General features: G+C 37.7%; 1 long non-coding RNA gene across 1 annotated transcript in view; it reads right to left on the reverse strand.

The window, feature by feature from the left end:
* Window positions 1–8,527: 8,527 nt before the first annotated feature.
* The window catches only part of LOC128250439 (uncharacterized), a 161,656-nt gene continuing 159,600 nt past the window's right edge, over window positions 8,528–10,583 (reverse strand). Inside the window, exon 3 of the long non-coding RNA XR_008266454.1 lies at window positions 8,528–8,707. This is a non-coding gene — a long non-coding RNA (uncharacterized LOC128250439). The remainder of the gene's footprint in view (window positions 8,708–10,583) is intronic.

Below are 10,583 nucleotides of genomic sequence, written 5' to 3' on the forward strand. Positions count from 1 at the left end.
TGGATTGCCCTTTCAAATGCCAACCACTTTACAGTGTGGACTGGGTGCTTCTTTACATGGCACCAACATTGGCAAAGGTCACCAAGTAACTTGTAAGACAAGGAATCTTTGAAAGAGGAGGGGGGGCATTGGAGGAGGGGATCTTGTGTCAGAGGATGAAAGGTTAGAGTGTGACAGAAAGACAGAGAGACACAAACAGGTGTCTTGCCGTAGAGGAAATACGTGGTTACCTGGCCAGAGAGAGGTGGGGAGGGAGTTAACAAGAATGAGAACAGAAACAGGTGTGCTGCTGTAAAGGAGATGCATGGAGATACAACCTGAGGGAAGAGCAGGAGAAGGAGAGAGGGACAGAGAGGAGAAGATAGCAAAGATGCAAGAGGGCGCAGGAGAGAGAGATGGAGGCAAAGTGCTGGGCTATACTCACAAGAAACGGGAGTGTATATATGCTTACATGCATGTATATGCATCTCTCTCTCTATGTTACTCTCTGACTCACTCTCCTTTTTTTCCAACAAGGGCAATCCATTTATATACAGTGAGACGCCTGTCTCTGTCCCTCTATACCTTTAATCTCTCAAATGGCACAAATCCACCCCCCTCAATACCACTCCCCTTTCTCAATTGAGGATTTTTGCTTGTTTTTGTCTTGCAAGATACTTGGTGACACTATCGGCGATGGTGCCACATAGAAAGCATGCAGCCCGCTCTGCAAAGTGGTTGGCTGTAGGAAGGGCATCCAGCTGTAGAAACCATACTAAAGTAGTCAATGGAGACCGATATGGTTCCTGGCTTTGCCAGCTTCTGTCAAAACCCTTTCAACTCATGACAGCATGGAAAACAGTTGTTAAGTCAAGATGATGATGATGATGATACATAAGTGTAATATTTTCACATTCTCAAAATGTACTTATGCTTTTAAAATGTCTGTGCTGGTGACACGTAAAACGCACCCATTACAATCTCAGAGTGGTTGGCGTTAGGAAGGGCATCCAGCTATAGAAACTTTGCCAGATCGGATTGGAGCCTGGTGCAGCCTTCTGGTTTGCCAGTCCTCAGTCCTCAGTCAAACTGTCCAACCCATGCTAGCATGGAAAGCAGACGTTAAACAATGGTTTATGATCATGATCATGATATCTCTTTTAACAATTATTTCTAAGTTTGAATTATCGGATTTAAATGTTATAAGCAAGAATGCATTGCAGAATTATTGGGACAATTGTCATTTGCAGCTGGTTAGAGTTATTTCTACTCTAGCCATTCAACAATGAGTTATGCCATTTTTAGGCATTTAACAGGAAGATGCCACCATTTTAGTGATCATTAAAGTATCCAAACCTAAATGATATTTGGCTAATTAACCACTTATTAATATATATTCTTAGACACACACTGGGCAAAATGCTTAGTGGTATTTCATCTGTCTTTACATTCTGAGTTCAAATTCAGCTGAGGTCAACTTTGCCTTTCATCCTTTCGGGGTTGAAAAATTAAGTACCAGTTGAACACTGGGGTCGATGTAATCAACTAGTCCTCTCTGCAAACATTCTGGGTTTTGTACCTAGAGTATATATTCTTAGACAATTTTGATGCTAGATTTGGAAATTTCCTGGCATTAAATGAAATTTTTATTTCTTACACATTGCTGTCATCTTTTATATCTTCTATCTTTTACTTGTTTTAGTCATTAGACTTTGGCCATGCTGGGGCACTACCTTGAAGAATTTTAACTGAACAAATCAACCCTAATACTGAGTTTGTTTTTAAAGTCTGTTACTTATTTCATTGGTCTCTGAGGACGTAAACACACCTACACCGGTTGTCAAATGGTGGTGGGTAACAAACACAGACACAAAGATAAACACACATTGGTATTATCATCATCATCATTATCAACATCATCATCGTTTAACGTCCGTTTTCCATGCTGGCATGGGTTGGACGGTTCGATCGGGTTCTGGGAAGCCAGGATGCTGCCCCAGGCTCCAGTCTGATCTGGCAATGTTTCTACAGCTGGATGCCCTTCCTAACACCAACCCCTGTGTGAGTGTAGTGAATGCTTTTTACGTGCCACCGGCACAGGGGCTGGAGGAGGCTGGCAATGGCCATGATCGGTTGGTGCTTTTTGCGTGCCACCGGCACGGAAGCCAGTCAAGGCGGCACTGGCATCGGCCATGTTCGGCTGGTGCTTTTCACATGCCACCGGCACAGGTATCACAACTACAATTTCCATTTGATTTTCATTTTGATGTTGGTGTACTTGACTCTGTAGGTCTCCTCAAGCACAGCAGGTCGCCCTACAATCCAAGGTATGCATGACAACCAATATTTTTAGACGCAGTTCACCACTGCTCATAGCATACACCTGCTATGACCTTTTACAAAAAGTTTTGTCTTCTTCAACTCAATGAAGGAGATCCTCCTCAGTTGAAACCCGACCATCTTTTCTGAGACTCTACACACTTTACTTCCAAGCATCATTATAAACATTATAAAAGAGAGCAAAAATGTCATAATTTTGTGTGCAGGCACAACAGAGGCGAAGGTCAATCTGTGCCAAGTGGCTTCACCCTGCATATTTTAATTCTGTTGCCATAGTAACAGTAACAGTCCCAATACGTTTTAATCAGACCACCTATAATATCTACAAAGAGATAGAAATTTCTTCACCTCACAACAGTATATGTGTGTGTCGCAAGCCACTGATGGAGCTTTTTTGACCTGCTAGACATAGCAGCCAAATCTCCTCAAAACACATTCTGACATCTTTAATAAAACAAACAAAAAATGTACAGATTGGGTAACGTGGTTTTGTTACATTTGGTCTGAAGAAATGGAAGGAAAAAGATCCATTTAGGCATTGCTCTGCTCGGAATAGGGCTGACCTGGGGCTAAACATTAACAACAGTCCCTACTATTATCAAACATTGACAACAACAATCCAATGAGGGATCCTCTAATTAGTCAATTAACCAGCTAAAAATAACAGTTGCTCTCCTTCAAGTTACATTCTGTTGTCTTAAAAAGGACTATGTACACAATATTGTGTAGTCCTAGATATACTACGTCTGAAAATAAGTTGGTATGGACAAGCTAGAACAATATTTATGATAATATAAACAGCAACAAGAACAACAATGTTAAATTTCTATTGCTAATATTTGATCTTTTTTTGTTGTTGTTTCTTTTTTTTGTTGCCTTCGAAATGTTTCTCATTTCCTGTCTTCTTTCCAAGCAACAACAACAACTACAACAACACTCACAAAGAAGACAATAATAAAAATAAAATATTTCCATAAATCTCACCTCGGCAACATCATTAAAAACCGTATATCATGAACAACAACAACAGCAACAACAACATCGAATGCAACTGCCATAAAGTCACCAATATTAAAAATAGCAACCATAGCAGGTGTGGCTGGGTGGTAAGAAGTTTGCTTCCCAACCACATGGTTCCAGGTTCAGTCCTACTGCTTGACACCTAGGCTAAGTGCCCTTATATTATATGCACAAGTGACCAAAACCTTGTGAGTGAATTTGGTAGATGAAAACTGAAAGAAGCCCCTGATATATATATTCTTTTATTCTTTTACTTGTTTCAGTCATTTGACTGCAGTCATGCTGGAGCACTGCTTTTAGTCAGACAAATCAACCCCAGGTCTTATTCTTTGTAAGCCTAGTACTTATTTTATCGGTCTCTTTTGCTGAAACGCTAAGTTACAGGGACACAAACACACCAACATCAGTTGTCAAGCAATGGTGAGAGAGGACAAACAGACACACAAACATATATATTTATACATATATGACAGGCTTTTTTCAGTTTCTGTCTACGAAATCCACTCACAAGGCTGTGGCCAGCCTGAGACTATAGTTGAAGACACTTGCCCAGAGTGCCATGCAGTGGTACTGAACTCAGAACCATGGGGTTGGGAAGCAAGCTTCTTACCACACAGCCACACCTGTATGATATGGATATATCATATGTTCTTGTGTCTGCATTTGTCCCCCACCACGTGTTGACCAGTGTTGCCCTGTAACTTAGCAGTCTGGCAACAGAGACTATTAGAAGACGTACCAGGTTTAAAAATAAAATAAAATAAACGGGAATCGATTATTTCAACTAAAATTCCTCAAAGTAGGACCCCAGCATCTCTCTCTCTCTCTCTCTTGTGTCATGCCCAATTCATGCCGCTGATGAACCATGGTTTGTTCCTCCTTCATTTATTTCTGTCTCACAACATCACCCAAGTCTTTCTCGCTCTGCACATTCATTCTCTTCATCCAGTCGAACATCTTCAGCCTCTGCCTTCCTCTCGCTCTCCCTCCCACCAGCTCAGTCTCCTCCATATAACGCTCCAATCCGTCATCCTCTCTGAGAAAATGACCAACAAATCTCCACTGTCTCTTTCTCTCTGATAGTATCCATCAACTGTCTCTTCACTTTCATCTTCTTCATCACTTCCACATTCGTCACCCTCTGTACCCATGAGATTCTCAGCATTTTTCTATAAAACCATATTTCTGCAGCTTTCAGTCTCTTTTCCATGACCTTACTTATCGTCCAAGACTCACATCCATATGGACATCCATATGGACATCCATACTGCTGACTAATGACTGAAACAAAAGATGAAAGAGAGCAACTCTGAAGAGGAGGTTCCACATTGTCATTCCAACAGTTAGAAATAGCAGCCAGTCTCTGTCAAAAAATAGACTTTAGCCTTAAAAAGAAAAATACATGGGATAATGTGGCTGAAGGTTCCTTATTTTTAGGAAAAAGATGGGATGGTCACTGTTGGAATTACTATGCTTTTGATCATAGACCTACTTGATCAGGTATAATTTAGGGTTAAAGAACAATGATAAAACCAGTAACAAATCCAACAACAACACCAGCCAAAGTGGGGCCCTGTATGGTCGACTAAGAATATCCGCTTCCACATGTGTCGTGTCCATTCTTCAATCTCTGGCAAAAGACATTAATTCTATGAGCAAAGTTTGGCTTTATGATAATGCATAAGATGAAGAAACATGGCCAATAAAAGAAATGATTACAGAATATTTTCAGTATTGATTTTATGTGCTGGGTGATATTAAAGAATATGTGTTAGATAACCAACTAAACATTAGAGACACTAATAAGAACTAGCAAAAGAGAAAGAAACATTGGCAGAAGCATGTCTGCCAAATAGATGATATTCATAAATTTAATTCAAAAGGTAGGCAAAATAAATAAAAGATACTTATTTGTATAAATTAAATTCAATCTCTGAAATAGAAGCCGTCATCTTTGTTGTCAGTCGTCATTGTCATCATTTTACATCCATTTTCTATGTTGGCATGAGTTGAACGATTTGACAAAAGCTGGAGAGCTATGTCAGGCTCCAATTGTCTGCTGCTTTGGCATGGTTTCTACTGCTGGATGCCTTTCCTTATGCCAACGACTTTCCAAAGTGTACTCGGTCATTTCATGCAGCATCGCCATGGATTGACTCATAAAATGTCACAGAATATCATCAATGCAAAACCTGTTGACCATCAGACAATTATATCCAAGACTTTAAATGTTAAAAAAATCCTTTCAAATATTAAACACCCATGGATTCACGGCTTGTCCTCGGTGTACATTGCATGAAATATGCACGAGGGAAGTTTTACACTGGATATTTCTGCAGAAGGCATTGAAGTTGGCCCATATGCAATTCAATCACATATTAACATGGCTATGGCTATTTTCATCCAGGAAATACTTAATGATGTCTGGACTTGACTATGATTGCTTAGTAACCCCCTTCGGACTCAACCTTTGGCACACGCTACATTTTGAAAATGTGAAGACACATGGCATTAGAAGTTTGAGATATTGCACTCATGATCCCAAGATCATGGTTTTGACTCTCAGACTGGCTGCGCATTGTGTTCTTCAGGAAAATGTTTCATTTCTTGCTGCACCAGTCCACTCAGCTGTAAAGGGGTGCACCCAGCTATGGACTAGACTTTCAATCACAAGGAATGTTAGCCTGTTCACCTCGCCAGCAATGTGGCATCGTTTGTAAGCTGAAATAATGTGAAACATACCATGACCAGCATGTACAAAAACATCTGATAGTCTATTCCAGTGCTTCTTAAACTATGAGTCACAACCCCAAATGGAATCACAAAGCGAAATGCTGGGGTTGCAAAAATTAGATTCAAACATTTGAATTTTAGTTTAGCTGTTATTTCACAAATGCACAAATAATAAAACTACTTTTATTTTGACAAATAATATAACTACTTTATTTCATATGTTCAGCAAAAAAAAAAAAAAATGATTTATGCATTTATTTGTATGTTTTGTTTCATATCTAATACCTGGTGTCGCAAAAATCTCGTGAACAAAAATGGTGTCATGAATGAAAAAAGTTTAAGAAGTGCTGATCTATTCAATACTGTGATACTGTAAATTCGAAAATTAATGTTAAAACAATGCTGATTATAATCCTTTTCTTTACTCTGAGTAAAGAAGATCATAAAAGATATGTCAATAATTAGTTAAATATATAACAATAGTTATACATAAATCAATCAATATTTTTTTATTAATAATAAGTCTTATCTTTTGCTTAGGACATGAACAACTTTTGTAATAAAAAATGTGTAATCACCTTATCTTGCTCTTATTTAATGTTGGTACTTTATTAGAAACATGAAAGGCAAAACAGATTCTAACATTCAAAATCAGTAAATAGAGACATTTACTCTAGCATATTTTTTCCCCCTAATAACACTCTGCCAAAATTAATATAGTTTGTATCTGAAGTTGTTCACATATAATAGCTGAAGCAAAATCCACTATTTAGCTTAACCCTTTAAGTCTCAGAGTAATTAAATTTCTACCACCTGACTGGCCCTCGTGCCAGTGGCACGTAAAAGCACCCACTACACTCTCGGAGTGATTGGCGTTAGGAAGAGCATCCAGCTGTAGAAACTCTGCCAGATCAGATTGGAGCCTGGTGTAGCCATCTGGTTCACCAGTCCTCAGTCAAATTGTCCAACCCATGCTAGCATGGAAAGTGGACGTTAAACGATGATGATGATGATTGAAAATAGGTTTAAAAAAAGAAAAAAATAATTATTAAAACTCCTTTACTTCAAATAGAAATGAAAATATTCAGTGTCCTATTTATAGGACAGTGGGACTTAATGGGTTAAAATATGATGTCTGCATCTTATTTCCTAAGCTGTTTACAAAGGATCATATTTTCCTGTACGTATTCTCAGCTATTTAAATGGTTGGCCACTGATTTGCAGGTTTTCTATCAACAAAATTTGTTGCAATGAATCTTGAAATATCCAGTTGAGCAGAAGATATACACATTACCATTTCTGGAATTTTATGTACATGTACACCTTGTTTTACTTTCACAAATGTCTTTAGAGAATGGATCGTTCTTGGTTTGCTTGTTTGCTTTGAACCACTTGTTGTTCACAACTCTAAATATTAAGAAATAGATGTTTAAATATTCAGAGGGGTGCAAAAGTTGGTATTCAGTTACAAAAAAAAAAAGGAAACACATACAATACTCATTTATTTTTATCAAAAAAATTAAAAGTTACAATAAAAGTACTATTATAGTCATGATAAATGTATTATTATATTATGAAAATATCAAAAATGAAGCTATCTTTTAATTTTATTTTTGATAATAATAAATGAGTATTGTATATGCTTCCTTTTTTCATAACTGTACACATACTTATATATTATTTACATTTGATGGATATTTGTTCTCATCTTGTTTGTTGTTAACACAATGTTTCGGCTGATATACCCTCCAGCATTCATCAGGTGTCTTGGGAAATTTCAAACCTGGGTTCTCGTTCCTAAGGTATTTTTTGTTGTTGTTGTTGTTATCATTATTATTATTATTATTATTATTATTATTATTATTATATGCCCACGGGCATATGGCATAGTGTTCAAGAGTGCAGGCTACTAACCCCAAGATTCCGAGTTTGATTCTAAGCAATGACATGAATAATAATAATAATAATAATAATATCAGAAAAATACCTTAGGAATGAGAACCCAGGTTTGAAATTTCCCCAAGACACATGATGAAAGCTGGAGAGTATATCAGCCGAAACGTTGTGTTAACAACAAACAAGATGAGGACGAATATCCGTCAAATGTAAATAATGTACATAATTTCTCATCTCTTAAATATAGAACTGTATACATACTTTTGCACCGTCCCTTTCAGTTCTAATGGCTCCCTTAAAACTCAGTGTGAATCATTATGATGATGATAACTTTTTTCTTTCCAATATTCAAATGGCTTCCAGTCCTCCAATGTCAACTTTTTCTCAACTATAGCTTTAATCTCCATGCTTTCCAAACCTGTTGACTGTTCACCTCTACATCAAGACATCGAGTTGTTTCTGAAAGAGGGGAAACACAAAACTCATCAAACTGAGCCCAAACAATGTGTGTGTGTGTGTGTACATATATAATTGTGTTTAACTGTCTCCTTGCCTTGACTTCATGTGATTGTTGTAAACGAATATCACCGACATGCATGTGGTGTCCTCCATTTCATCTTCCCTAACAATAGTTGGTCATGGGGAAATATTACCAGGCTCAGAATCAGATGAGAGTTGGTGATGAGAAGAAGAGCATCTGGCTGTAGAAAATCTGCTTCATAAACATTTTATCTCTGATCTACACAAGCATAGAAAAATGGACATTAAAACGATGATGACGTTGGTGGTGGTGATGATGATGATGACGATGGTGATGGTGATGATGATGATGGGCGTTTTACAACATAACTTGATTAAAGTGAAGTGTTAAGGGCAATAGATGGAGTGAAATACGGGCAATAAAAAACCAGTGAAATTCAAAGTCAAGCTAATGCTGGGTTTAATATATTTAAAATGTAGATTCTGAACATAACCAAACATAAGTTTATCACTTCATCTTTATAACAAATGAAAGGAAGATAATCTTCCCACTAACCTGCTCACCCATTTATTTTCACCCAAAACTGTTTTGGTATAAAATATCTTTATAATGAGGCGCAAGAAAAGAGCATAATTGCATTGACTTGGACAAAACTGAACTGCACTAGACCAGACTGGAATGCATTAGCAAAATATGTGATCACATAATATTCCAAACTGATTTTGTATGACTTGTGTATTATTTGATTCCATGTATTCATAATTTGAAGCAGAAAACAAGGGAGATATAATTAAATATTTATTCTATGTTCACTCGGCTTAGAATACATTCCAGTTTTGATGTGTTGTAAGAGAAATTTCACACATGGGCGATAAATATGTGAACTCTTGTTATCTATTTTATATCACAATTGGTGAAAAATAGTATCATTGTTAAGAGGCTTTCAAAGGGCCAATCACTGGTGCCTTGCATTTTGATGGCTTGAGTTACAAGGGGCTATGTGTAATTTAGTGCATACGAACTTGTTTTCTTATAGATACTGGTAGCGAAAAAAATGCATACATTCACACAAGCAAACCCAGACGATACATGTCATCCGCCTCGTCATCGTCATTTAATATATATCTGCCATACTGGGGTAGGCCAATATTCCTTCTGATTGGAAGACTATTCCATCACAGGGTGATCTATTCACTGCTGAGTGGACTGGACCCATGGGAAATGAAGTGTTTTCCTCAAGAATACAATACACTACCTAGTCTGGGAATCAAACCCACGATCTAGTGACTGTGAGTACAATATTGAAACCACCAGGTCATGCACCTTTATATAATTATATATATAGTCGTGGCCTATGCCAATGGCGCCTCATTGGTGGCATTGGCATAGGCCACATTGGCATAAGCCACCTGTGCTAGTGACATGTAAAAAGCATCATTCGAGCATGACTGATACCAGTGCTGCCTGACTGGCTTCTGTGCCAGTGACAAGTAAAAAGCACCCACTACACTCTTGGAGTGGTTGGCGTTAGGAAGGGCATCGACCTGTAGAAACTTTGCCAGATCAGATTGGAGCCTGGTGCAGCCTCCTGGCTCACCAGTCCCCAGTCAAACCGTCCAACCCATGCCAGCATGGAAAGTGAACATTAAACAACAACAATGATGATGATGATGACATATATGAATATATATATATATATATATATATATATGTGTGTATGTATGTATATGTATATATATTCATATACACATGTATTTATGATATATATATATGTTGATATGTGTGTGTGTGTGTGTGTGTGTGTGTGTGTGTGTGTGTGCTCTCTTCCACAAGCCCCTTCCTACACAGCTACTCCGCCTGTCTGACTACACCACCCCTAACTCTCATTTGCATTACTCCACCTACTAAAGAACAAAAACAAACAAAACTATACAATGCCAAAAAAGATCAAAGTAAGCCACAGTGTGATGACAGCTGGCCAGCCAAAACTTTGAACCATTGTCAAGCTTTTATTAGTCAAAATTAATAAAACACATACAGATACGTGTGTATATGTGTGCGTATGGGTGTGTATGAATATTTATCTGTCTATCTATCTATCTATCTAGCTATATATATATATATATATATATAT

The sequence above is a fragment of the Octopus bimaculoides genome, chromosome 2 (genome assembly GCF_001194135.2).
Source record: "Octopus bimaculoides isolate UCB-OBI-ISO-001 chromosome 2, ASM119413v2, whole genome shotgun sequence".
Taxonomy (NCBI): Eukaryota; Metazoa; Mollusca; class Cephalopoda; order Octopoda; family Octopodidae; genus Octopus; species Octopus bimaculoides.